Source organism: Plecotus auritus (genome assembly GCF_963455305.1).
Source record: "Plecotus auritus genome assembly, chromosome: 3".
Lineage (NCBI taxonomy): Eukaryota > Metazoa > Chordata > Mammalia > Chiroptera > Vespertilionidae > Plecotus > Plecotus auritus.
This window is the reverse complement of record NC_137772.1, coordinates 81,766,823-81,780,903: the sequence shown is the minus strand read 5'-3', so window position 1 is coordinate 81,780,903 and position 14,081 is coordinate 81,766,823.

Below are 14,081 nucleotides of genomic sequence, written 5' to 3'. Positions count from 1 at the left end.
ATTGGGGCTGGTCCTGTCAGTAGGAGGAGATGGCAGGAGGTTGGCTGGCTGGCCCACCCTGATAGGGCTGGGGGAAGGGGCCACAGATGATTGGCTGGCGGGCTTCACCCGTGATTGGGGTTGGGGGGCCTATTGGCAGTGGGACCAGCCATGGGGAGGGGCTATGGCTGGTGGGCTGCCAGCCCCACCCCCAAATGGGGTAACGTGTGCCAATTGGGGGGCCAGCAGCCTGGGGGAGGGGCCATGGCTGGTTGGCCAGCCAGCCCTGCTCCTGATGTGCAGGGGGGGCAGTCTGGGGTGGGGCCAGGCAGGGGGAGGGGCTGCAGGAGGTTGGCAGGCTGGCCCCACCCCCTATTGGGGGGTTTATTAGGGGTGGGCTGGCCAGGGGGGAGGGGCTGCAGGACTATTTTGGTGGGGCAGGCTGATCGGAGACAGGGCTGGCCCAGGGGAGGGGAGAGGGCATTTGGCCATAGGTGCACTGCTCTTGATCGGGGTGGGAGAGTCCAATCAGGGGCAGGCAGGTGGGGGGAGGGGCCACAAGGTTGGCCAGCTGGTCCAACCCCCTGATTGGGCTGGTTTGTTGGCCATAGTGGGCATCATAGCGACCGGTAATTATGGTCATTATGGCCCTTACAGTCACTGGCTTTATATATATATAGATGTGCATGACATATATGAAATTATAATAGATAGTAGACCAAATGTATATGGTTTTGACAATCTCTTGCAAATGGAAATTAATATATGTTTTAAATAACTCAGCCTCATCATGGCTTCATAGTTTTTCCTTTGCTGATAAAAGGCTTCATGTTACTTAAATTCATATATGTGTAGGAATATTCCCTGACATTTCTTTAAGCCAATTGTAGAGGCTACAGTTATTTAGAAATAAAAACAAGATAAGGTGTAATGTAACATAGGTTCTGAAAAACAAGAATAATAGGAATGGGTGTAGCAGAGTTTGTTTCTCATATATAATTATATTATATAATTTTCAAGCTATGTAGAGTGAGCTTTATTTTTAAATGTATTTCTTCTTTGCCCTAACCTGTTTGGCTCAGTGGCTAGAGCGTCGGCCCGGGGACTGAGGGGTCTCGGGTTCGATTCCGGTCAAGGGCATGTACCTTGGTTGCGGGCACATCCCCAGTGGGGGGTGTGCAGGAGGCAGCTGATCGATGTCTCTTTCTCATCCATGTTTCTAACTCTCTATCCCTCTCCCTTCCTCTCTGTGAAAAATCAATAAAATATATTTTTAAATGTATTTCTTCTTTGGGAAAATCTGAGATTTAATTCTATAAAAGTTAATATATCTACTATGAAGTAGCTAACCATTTTTACTAAGGCATAAAACCAAAACTTAGGATGAGAGAGTCTAAAAACATAAGATGTAAAGAATGATATGCCTTAATTAAGGAAGATCATCCTGTTTGTTTGAGGTGTCAGGTTCAAGATGTATACACGTGAAGTCATCAGATCAAGCAGGTCATTTGGACCAGGATGAGCTCCTGAGGGCATAGCAGATGTTATAGATAGATTATTCTTCCAGATGACCTGTCTTTTTTGCCTAGCCTAAGTTATTTTCAAAATTTCAGCTATGGTTTTAAAGGTTTTGTAAATCTTTGCTAGACTGTCTCAAAATCTGGGTACTCCATACTCCTTCATGATCTCCTGGGACCCTGACCTTGCCACTATCATATTTTATTATAACTTATAATAAAGTATTGCAATTTTTGTAACAAGATAAATTTTATCACCCTTGTGAACAACTAGAATTAGAATACTGGGATCATGTTTTATTCATTATGTATCAACATAAATTAGCATAGTTTACAATACATAATACTCATTCAATATATGTTTGTTGATTTGAATAAGACTTTTGATTTTAGTTGTTTTAAATATGCACTGCATGGTTTATCTATAGAAATATGTTTGTGTAAAAAAAAGCGTCAACATTGGAGCTCCTCACATCTCCGCAGGCACTTTTTCACTGTACTGTGTTCTTGGACTTATTCCTGTTCACCAGGCTGTTCCCAGTGCCCTCTTTAGAGTACTAGCATTCATTAATTTTCTTTATATTATTATTCCTTTCTAATAGTTTTCTGGATAGCTCTTTTTTCCTATGCCTTTGTCTAAAGCACCTCTTTTTTAAATTTCAAAATACTTTATTTTTAAAACAGGTCACAACACTAAGCTTCTCGCCCATTTTGTCAATGTATGACCTACAAATGTTTGGTCAGCATAAAGTGCTTTTTATATAGCTAATTGATAAAAGAGAAAGATGGTTGCTTCCCATAGGCAAAATAGTTCATAGCTCTAGTTATTTTGCTAGTACTAGTATGATTGTACTTTAATAATTCTATTACAAAAACTTTACCTTATTCCTCTATAACAAGGATCACACTTATGTGGTCATTTTTCAACATAGTTGAGTACATGTTAAAATACAGAAACCAATTTCCTTTCCCATCAGTCTCACTCTCAAACTTCTCCCTTCCATCATTAGATATTTGTATAATTCCAGAATGCAATTCTATAAAGGCTTTGGGGCTTAGTCTTGCAGACTCAAAAAATGTAATTCATTACTATGTAGAGAAAGACAATTCCCTTTCTTAGGGAGCGGACTCACAATAAACAAGGAAGAAAAGTCTGATTTTTTTACACTATATTTAAAATGTAAAAATTTACAATAAAAAAATCATGTGAAAAAGAATATTTATACTCTTAGAACCAGGTTATTTGTATCCTTACAACACATCTAAGAAGTTGGACAGAAAATATGTAACCATGCATGATATTCTACATCAGTATACTCCCCCTGCTCTTACCGAAGGAAAGATTGCCATGCCAATATGAGCCTTTCTTCCAGCATTAACCCAGGAGAATAAGATTTGATTGTTAACCAGTCTCCTTACCCCATTTTGGATTTTTAGTGTTAATATGTTCATTTGTAATTTTGCTCAGTGGATTAGTACTTTTAATCAGATCATATCTCTTTGAGGGGCTTTAGAATAGCCTCCTCTGCTATTTTATAGTTCAACTTCAGAGAAGGTTTTTTAATGTTACATTTTAATCTAATTATCACATAGAATTTTAACTATTCAATTTGAAATGCATACTATTTCACATTGTTGAGAATTATAAGGGGAAGAAAAGGAAAAAACCACAAATATTTACTTATTATCTATTTGTTCCATATGTTGCTGGCTGGAAGATTGAGGGGGCTAACTTGCAAGGAATGTGTGCAGCCTGAAGGAGCTGATAACAGCCCACAACTCACATCCAGTAAGGAAACAGGCATCTCAGTCCTGCATGGCAAGGAAATGAAGGCCACCACTGTAAGATTATCATGTGTGTGATTGATATACAAAGAACTGCACATATTAATGTATACAATCGGATTAATTTGGACATATATAAACTTTATGATAATATTGCCTGTCTATCAGACTTAGCCAACACCCCCTCCACTAATATCAGAACTGCTGCATGGCCTTCAAGAAACTGGTTACTCATTTAGTTTACCACTTCCTCACTACATTGTTGTCCCTTAGACTAAAACCCAGGGATGAGCCTATGAAAATAAAGTCAGAGACCAAATCTTTCTTACCAACATTTTTGCTGACACTTTTATTGATTTTGAATTAAATACTGGCATCTGTGTTCTCTTCTCTGTCCAAATGAGTCTTCCCCAGAATATTGTGGGAAATTGTTTTAAATATAAATCTAGGACGGAGATTTTCTGTAATTTCTTCTATGCCAAGACCCACCTGATTTCTAGTTTGATTATGAATTAGGATTAAAATATAACCTAGCTTAATAAGGATTACTCAATGGAACATATTTGGGCATCATGATCCAATTGTGTCGTATCAAAAATAGATAGTTTTATGTGTGTCTGTGCTTTTATTTCCATTTATCTTTATTGTTGAAAGTATTATAGATGTCCCCTGTTTTTCTCCCATTGACCCCCTCCACTTACCCTCTACCCCAAGCCTTCACCATCTATTGTCTGTGTCCATGGGTTATGCATATATGCATATAATTTCTTTGGTTAATCTCTCTTCCACTTCCTTCTATGATTTACCAGTCTGTTCCATGCTTCCATATTTCTGATTCTACTTTGTTTGCCAGTTTATTCTGTTCATTAGACTCCATATATAATTGAGATCATGTGAGAATTGTCTTCCTGTGACTGGCTTATTTCACTTAGCATAGTACTCTCCAGGTCTCTCTATGTTGTCTCAAAGGGTAAGAGATCCTTCATTTTTATAGCTGCATAGTATTCCATGGTACCACAATTTTTTTTTAATCCACTCATCTACTGATGGTCACTTGGGCTGTTTCAGATCTGAGTTATTATAAATAGTGAATATATGAATATAGGGGTGCATATATTCTTTCTGCTTGGTGTTTTGGGATTCTTAGGATATATGTCTAGAAGTAGGATCACTGGATCAAATGGCAGTTCCATTTTTAATTTTTTGAGGAAACTCCATACTGTTTTCCATAATGGCTTCAACAGTCTGCATTTTCATCAGCAATGTACTAGGGTTCTCTTTTCTCCACATCCTAGCCAGCACTTGTCATTTGTTGATGGTAGTCATTCTGACAGGTGTGAGGTGATACTTCATTGTCATTTTAATTTGCATCTCTCTGATGATCAGTGACTTTGAAGATTTTTTCAAATGTCTCTTGGCCATCTGAATGTCCTCTTTGCAAAGTGTCTAAGTCCTTTGCCCAGTTTTTTAATTCAGTTGTTTATCTTCCTTTTGTTAAGTTGTATGAGTTCTTTGTATATTTTTGAAATTAACCCCCTATCAGATATATCATTGGCAAATATCTTCTCCCATACAGTGGGCTCTTTTTTCATTTTGTTGATGGTTTATTTTGCTATGCAGAAGCTTTTTTATTTTGATGTAGTCCTATTTATTTTTACCTTTGTTTCCCTTGCCCTAGGAAATGTATTGGCAAATTTATTAGTGTTGGGAAAGATGTGTTGCTTTCTATTGGTTTCTTCTAGATTTTTATGGTTAAAGGACTGACATTTAAGTCTTTTACCCATTTTGAATTTATTCTTGGGTATGGTTTAAGTTGGTGGTCTAGTTTTATTTTTTTCATGTACCTGTCCAATTTTCCCAACAGCATTTATTGAAGAGACCATCATTATTCTATTGTATGCTTTTGTCTCCTTTGTCAAATGTTAATTGATTGTAATGGCTTGGGTTGATTTCTGGGTTTTCTGTGCTGTTTCATTCATCTACTAGTATGTGCCTGTTCTTGTACCAGTATCAGGCTGTTTTGATTACAATGGTCTTTTAGTATAATTTTATATCCAGCATTGTGATCCCTCCTACTCTGTTCTTCTTTCTCAAGATTGCTGTGACTATCTGGGGTCTTTTTTGATTGCATATTAATTTTTAGAGTATTTGTTCTAGATATGAAATATATCATTGTTTGTTTTTAATAAGGGTTGCACTGAATCTATAGATTGCTTTGGGTAGTATGGATATTTTTAAAATGTTAATTCTTCCAATTCATGAACATGGTATCTTTTCTCATTTGTTTGTATCTTCTTCTATTTTTTTTTTTAGTGATCTAGACTTTTCTGAGTACAGGTCTTTTGAAGCTCACTGAGTAGCAGATGCCATAAGCAAAGCTCACCCTCCCAAGCTAAAAAGTTTATGGACAGGAAGTTATTGTTGAAATTAAATGGTGACAGACATATCCAAGGAATATTGTGGGGATTTGATTCCCTTTATGAACCTTGTGTAAGATGACTCTTCTATTGCAGATGGTAGCTAGTGGACAGTAGAACAATATTAGAATGGTAGTAATACAAGGAAATAGTATCATCACTACAAAGCCTTGGAGAGCGTATAAAGAATAGCTGTGTTCACCAGAGAAATCAACTGCTTCCACACGTCGCCTTTCCACAGGACAATTTTTACTACAATATAAAAATTGAGTTGTGTCCATTTTCACATTGAACTTTTTGTTAAATCAACTTTTGTATTGGTCATTAAAAAATTAGGTAGGTTTTCCCTCTTCAAATCCTAAAAGAATAATAAGAGCAACATTAATTTTTATATGAGAATATTGGGGCTCACAATGTTAAATCATACATGTACTTATAGTCTGGCCAAGTACTAACAACTTGCTTTAAACACAATTAACCAATTAAAAAATAATAATGCAAAATATCACAATCTAATATCCTAAAAATATTATAACATGAGAACTTAATTGATGTTAAAATAAACAGAGTATTTCCTAACCATGGAAAGAATCAGAATAAGAAAGCTCTGCTTTAATGTTGGTAAAAGTGTGCCCCCCAAGGAAAGATTCTAAGGTATTCTCCAAAGAAGCTATCACATAAATGTCATTACACCAGGGAAAATATCACAACCAACTAAGATCTCAACCTTGTTTTCTCTCATTGCTTCCAAATTCAAAGCTATAATGAAAACTTAGCTCTCATATTCATTGATTTAAATTTTGGCCTTTTTAAATTATCTCTCAGAATCTTTGAATCAAACACAATTACTTCTTCTCATATGGAATTTATTAATATACATTGGTTAGCTTAATTTTTATATCCCCTCCCTGTAGTGATATCCAGCACTGTTTTCTGATTCATCATGTAATCTTGCATCAGCCCAAATCCAGAACTGAAAAGTGAATGTATTATATACTTACTATGCTCTTACTAAATGCTGATTTGGCATGAGGAGGCTAACTCATTGCTGTTAAACCACTATAGCCATATACTCCTTGCATAAGTTCTATTTTTCACACATAGAATGCTTATTTATAAGTGAACCATTAGTTTTAAGAATCAGTTTATTTCAACAAAGATTTATTTTCCATCTACTATGAGAAAAACACTCTGGTGGGTGATAAGTAACCATATGAGGGGTAGCAGATGGTCCTGTGTGTCGAGAACCTCACTGTCTCTACAGAGCACACTGGGCACACCCACTTTGACAATTATACTCCCATCCTCTATCATGGTTAGAGCAAGGAGCAGGAAGTCCAGGAGGGCAGAGCTATTACTGCCCCCCCAAAAAGTAATTTTTCATGTAACCATCCTACCCTTCATCTCCTGGTGTCACTTATCTCTGCTTTCCTAGGATATTAGTCTGTCTGTGTATATTCTTGTTTTCAATGTTTTATAGCACATTAACCTAACATGTCTTCCTCTTCCTCAAATGTGACTCAGGTTCCAAAATTACCTTTTGTTTAATCCCTACAACTATCAGTCCCACCTTCCAATTGCCTGAGTTAGAGATCATGTGTTAGCCTGGACATAGCATAGGCTCTGGCATAAAAAAAAGAAATGGTGACCTTTGTATTAATAAAAACATGTTAAGCATTCCAAGAACTTTTCTTGTACAAATTATTATTACAGTATCTGTAAAATGTGTGTTAAAAACTTATATGATGATATACTTACCTGGCAGGGGAGATACCATGATCAGGAAGGTGGTTTTCCCAGAGCGAGGCTTATCCATTGCACTTCGGATGTGCTGACCCTGTGATTTCCCCAAATGTGGGAAACTCAACTGCATAATTTGTGGTAGTGAGGGACTGCGTTTACTCTCTCCCCTTAAAAAAAAGGGAAAAAAAACTTATATGATAAGTGGAATTTACATGTTATAAACTGTGTATCTATTTTTCTCATTTTTAAAAATCACATGAAGAAGTCTACAAAGTATTATAATCATTATACTGAAGAAACTGAGACCAAGAAAGATTAAGTGACTTGTTCAGCACCACAGTGTAATTATGAACAGAGTCAATGTAGGTCTTTTTAGACTCAGTGATGTGCCCCTTTATCACACTGTGCTGAAAACACAAGCAAGTCCTGATGCTTCAGTTTTCTGTCTCCACATTCTCTCCATCTGGTTGACTCTACACAAAGAAGCCTCATTTCCTCCTTTCTCTTCAGGCACTCACAGTTTCTGTTCTGGTTGTCTTTGTGTTTATTTAAAACTCTCTCTTATAGTTGGGATTTGCTCTGGCTGGATATTTTATCACAGACAACGTTTTCTAAAGGGTTTACTAGTTTGGGCTAAAGCTCAAATTTCAATAAAATCCATAGAAAACAGGTAGAATTGAGAGCAGGCAACCATGACCATATTTCCTTAAGACAATGCTTATTTTTAAGAATGAACATGTAATTCTGACCAATGAAACGTGAGAGGAAATGGGCTTGAAAGGATCCTGAGACATTGTCCTCACTCTTGATAAAGAACAAAAATACATGTTATTCTCCCTGTCTCTAGATATTGCTACCTACATGTAACACTTGGATCTCCACCAAACCAAAAGTCTTCCACCAAGAATGGCAGAGGAGCAAGGTGGAAGTACTTAATGCTACCATTAATCTGTTGAGTGAACTAAATCTGGAAGCACCTTTTCTTTGAACTTTGATAGGTGCAATAATAAATACCCATATTGCCTGGTCAGTGTGGCTCAGCAGTTGAGCATCGGCCTATGAACCAAGAGGTCAAGGTTCAATTCCAAGTCAGGGCACATGTCTGGGTTTTGGCCTCGATCCCCAGCAGGGAGTGTGCCAGACCCTACTGATTAATGATTCTTTTTATCATGGATGTTTCTATCTCTCTCTCCCTCTCCCTTCCTCTCTGAAATCAATAAAATATATATTTTAAAATAAATAAATAAATACCCTTACTGATCTAATTGGTTTTCGTGTAGTTTCCAATAGCTGCAGCCATAGCACTGCAAATTGATATAGTTAGTAGGAGCCTTACTAGGATATCATGCCCAGGGAAGCACGGCTACTCATGCTAATGTACAAAACTGATGTTTTATTACTCCAAGAAAACTGTTTTGAACAATTTAGAGAAAAGTAACACATTTCATTCTAAATCCTATTTTTTTCTTAATCAATTGATCCTTCACATTGCAGTCAAAATGGTAACATATAAACGAAATCCCTTCAAATTAAAATTCTCATAAGACTTTCCAAGCCTGTCACTTACAGCAGTGTTTCTCACTCGTGGCTGAACATTTTAATAACTTGGGGAGATTTTTAGAAATAATAATGCCTGAGTTTCCCCCAGAGATTCTGACATACTTGGTCTGGGTGTGGTCTGGGTATCATGATTTAAATGTGCATTGAAGGTTGAGAATCTCTTCCCTAGAGATTAACTCAATTACATTAGGGTGAGGCCTGGAAGTTATATGCTTTTTATTTTACTTAACATATCCAGGAGATTATAAATTAGGCAAGATTGAGAAACATGGACTTATGAGAAAAAGTATAAATTACTTACATAGATATAATACATTTTATTTTCTGTCTTCACATATTTTCAAAATTTCTCCCTTTACAAGGATTACTCCCTCAGTCTATGTTCCGGTTACTCTATATCAATAATTTTATTCCGCTTCACGTAACAGAAGAACTAAAAACCAGGGGCTTAAACAGAATAGAAATGTGTCTTTTTCTCCTATTTAGAAAAAAAGTTTTAAGGTATGCATTGATGGCTCTAAGTTGTTATCAGAGTTCCACACAAACCTGAATTTTACACCTCACTGGCCAGAACTTAATCATACGGATAAATCCAGCTACAAGGGAGACTGACCACATTGCCCTTACAAACAAAATCAGTGCTAAAATAAATGGGAAACAGAGAATAGATACTGGTTGGCAACTAGCCCTATATACCAAACCACATAAAATTTCCCCAAGCAGCATGATTCTTTTGTCCCTATGTGACTTTATTCAACTCTCAAGCAATTACTTGCCTTTCAAGTCTCAGCTCAACTTTCAGATTAACTACAAGACTCTCTACTCCCCTACTTCATGTAAAATTGATTATTCTACCCACTTCCTTATACAAACCTATCTTACCACTGAAGAAATTGCATTGCATTTATATATTTACACTATCCTCTCTCCTTAAAGAACTGCTAGCTTATTGAGGACAAAGAGAGTTTTAAGATATAAATAATTCCAGCATTTAAAGATACTGTAACTGTATTACTTGGGGTCAAACCTAGCTCTACAACTTATTTTCTGTATGTAAAATTGAAGGAAGTTAAATAAATCTCAGTATCTCAGTTCCCCTATCTGTAATTTTATATTTCAGTAAAATAAACAGTACATATTTAATAAAGTTCTTAGGAGGGTGAAATGACATAATAAACATAAAGCACTTAGAATAGTCCATGGTACGTTGCAAGTGGTGTAGAATTAGAAGTTAAAAAATTTAAAGCATTCCCTAGCATGAAATAATGCCAGATTTACTGAATAAGTGAATCTTCCCTGTGTACTGACTTTCAAGTTTTAAACTATGAAGAGATTTATGTGAGAGGGACACAGAAGCATGAGACATTTTCTTTATCATATAGAAGCAAAGGATATAGTTGGAATGAAAATACTCTCTCTAATGTGACACATTATGTGAGTGAGGCCTCAAATCCCTAGAGTACATTATAAATGATGCCACTCAAAAAAAGTAAAGCTCATTGAGAGAAATTGACAGTAATAGGAGGAAGGTTCATGAAGAAGGTGTAGTTGAAGCTGTATATTAAAGGATGTACAGAGAGACACCAGAGAAAATCTAGTGTGGTATGTTTTTTGAGAAATTGAGAACAGTCTGACTGGAACAGAACTTTCAGCCTGAGATACAAATGCAACAAAAAATATATAACAAGCCATTTATTGTACTTGAAAAATGTTCCAGTCACAGTGTTAGGTGTTTTCCTGCTAGTTCTAAGGAAAAATACAGATAGTACAAGACTATAGATACAAGAGTTCTAAAAGAAACGACAAGAATATAAATTTAATGCAGATGAGAAATTTCATGATGAATGTGGTGTATAAAAAGATTATGATGATCTTCCCTGGCCAGTAAAACTCAGTTGGTTGGAGCAAGGTCCCATACACCAAAAAGTGATGGTTTTGATTCCCAGTCAGGGCACATACCTAGGTTTTGGGTTCAATCCTTGGTCAGGGCATGATCAATGTTTCTTTCATACGTCGATGTTTCTAGATTAAGATGTGATGATGTGCAGAAGCATTTGAGGGAAGGACAGATCAAGAAGGACATCTGAGACAGAATACCTTTAATAAAATGCATTAGAACACATAGACATAGTACACCAAGTGCATTTGTCTCAGAGCATTAATTTCCCCATGTAGACAAGCTCCTGAAATGCAGTTGGTCTAAAAGATCTTTTCAAAGCATTTTATGGGAATATCTGGAAAAAATATTTTCTTTGACAACACATAAACATTTATTTTTGTAATTGACATAACATGACAGTATTTATTTTGAGATTGTGAAGCTGGCAATTATCTCTTTCCCCAGGTTGATGAATATCTGAAGATTTATCTACATTGATCAGATAGTTTGAATTGAATAAATATGTGGGAGGAGTTCCTATTTGAGCTTCCTCAATAGAGGTGTACTGTTGCTAAAACTCATGCTTTGATACTTGGTTTTAACAACTGTCTTTATATGGAAGCACATCCTTTTTTGGAGGAGTTTTCTTTGCAATTTTCCCAATGTCTCTGTATTTGTTAGAGATAGAGATAGATAGAGATAGAGATAGAGATAGAGATAGAGATAGAGATAGAGATAGAGATATAGAGATAGAGATAGAGATAGAGAATTAGAACAACAACAACAAGAAAAGCCCAAAGTAGGTAGAAGGAAGGAAATAATAAAGATCAGAGAAAGAGAGAGCCCTAACTGGTTTGCTCAGTGGATAGAGCGTCGGCCTGTGGAAGGAAGGATCCCAGTCAAGGGCATGTACCTTGGTTGCAGGCACATCCCCAGTAGAGGGTGTGCAGGAGGCAGCTAATCAATGTTTCTCTCTCATCGATGTTTCTAACTATTCCTCTCCCTTTCTCTCTATAAAAAATCAATAAAATATATTAAACAAACAACAAAAGTGAGATTACATAGACTAATGCCAATAAGAAGTCAGAATAGAAAGTCCCAGACCCTCTTACTACCAATAGAGACATTGATTGAACAATACATGCACCTATTTTCTTTGTGAGAGATCATAAATCAGTTAGAAGACTCCAGTACCCCAGAGAAGTGCAAAACCAGCTAACTCGTAGCTAGAAGGAAAAATGTTGGCATCTTCACACCATTGTCCATCCCGCAGTGTAGTGCTACATGATCAGGAGAAAATTCCTGGCTCTCAGCTGTTTCATGGAGAGGGAAAGAGAAGACTAAACCCTACATTCAACATAGTAACTTTTCCGGGGCGTTGCTTAAGGGACTAGCTTCTGTCCAGCCTGTCTTAGAGCGCAGACAGAACCCAGTACACCGTAGAAACCTGATGGCCACTGAGAAGAAAAAAGATCAGGGCAGTATGCTGCTGCTCCAGAGTCCCACGGCACAAGAGACAGAGGCCAAAACAGCTCATAGGCCTTCCCTCAGGAGGAAAGGAGAGTGGAGCACACACCCAGCATTCTGTTTGTCAGGGGGCTATCTGAGGAACCAGTTTCTGCGTAATTCAGCTTGGGTCACAAAGGGGACCTGCACACACTATAAGCCTCGGGGCCTCTGAAAATAAAAATGGTAGGGTGACTTGTTGCTGTTTCAAAGGACCAGTGACACAGCAGGCAGACACCAAGGGGAATAAGAGATTATGAGCTCCCTTGAAAAAGAGACTGGTAAGACCTCTATTTAGGAATCTTCGAGTGCAAAGAAGACATATCTACAGAAAAAGTTTGAGAGGCCTCCTGCATCTCTAGCTGGGTTGAATGGTGAAAGTCTTAACCTATAAGAAGTCCATAAAAACTAAGAAAAATGGTTCTTCTTTTTTTTTTCTGGTACTGACTATATATGCTAATAACATACATTTTTCTTCATCTCTTCCTCTTTTTTTGTGTGTAATTAATCTTTATTATTGAACCTGTTAAGGATATCCCTCCACCCTGCTCCTGCACTTCCCCAGGCCTTCACCACACTATTGTCTGTCCATGGGATATGCATATCTATATATGTGAAAGCCTAATCGACCATTATGACCAAATGACCAGAATGACCGTCACCCAGTCACTATGACATGCACTGACCACCAGGGGCATACGCTCAATGCAGGAGCTGCCCCCTGGTGGTCAGTATGCTCCCACAGCGAGAGCGCTGCTCAGCTGACCAGCCCATCCCAGTGGCCCACTATCCGGGCAGCAGCCACTCACTCCCTCAGTAGTCCTGCAGGTCCAATCTCCAGAGAACGGGCCAGGCACCAATGGACCAGCACTGCCAGCATGATCCCAACAACACCACTGGCCTCCTGGAAGTAGGCCTCAGGCACTATGGCCGCTTCCCTTCCCTAGATGCTCTGCAAGGAAGAAAGGATATAAAAGTGGCCATCCAGGTGGCTCCCGACAACCAGCACGAATGTCAGTGGGACAGATCTGGATCCTGGGCTGGCAAGGGCATCCCACCGCCTGCTCAGAGTGCTGATGGTGTCCAGGACCCCCTCCACCCCATCGGGACCCCACCCGTACACGAATTTGTGCACTGGGCCTTTAGTATGCACATAATTTCTTTGGCTAACCTCTTCCCACTCCCCTCCCCCTTTCCCTCTGAGATTCATCACTCTGTTCCATGCTTCCATGTCTTTGGATCTATTTTGTTAATCAGTTTATTTTGTTCATCAGATTCCACATATGTCTTTCTGTGGCTGGCTTATTTCACTTAGCATAATACTCTTCAGGTCCCTCCAGGCTATCTCAAAGGGTAAGATATCCTTCTCTTCCCTATGAAGCTGTTCGGTCCAGGACTTTTCTTTGCTGAAAGTTTTTTGAATACTATTTTAATTTCATTAGTGGTTTTTTGTTTTTGTTTTTTTGTCTATTGAGATTGTCTGATACTTCCTGATTCAGTGTTGGGAAATTGTGTATTTCTAGGAATTTATCCATTTCATCCACATTGTTCAGCTTGTTGGCATATAATTGTTCATAGTATTTTCTTGCATTTTTTTTGTATTTCTTTGGGGTCAGTTGTTGCTTCACCTCTTTTTTTTTTCTGATTCTATTTATTTCATCCTCTCTCTTTGATTCTTGTTGAGTCTTGCTAGAG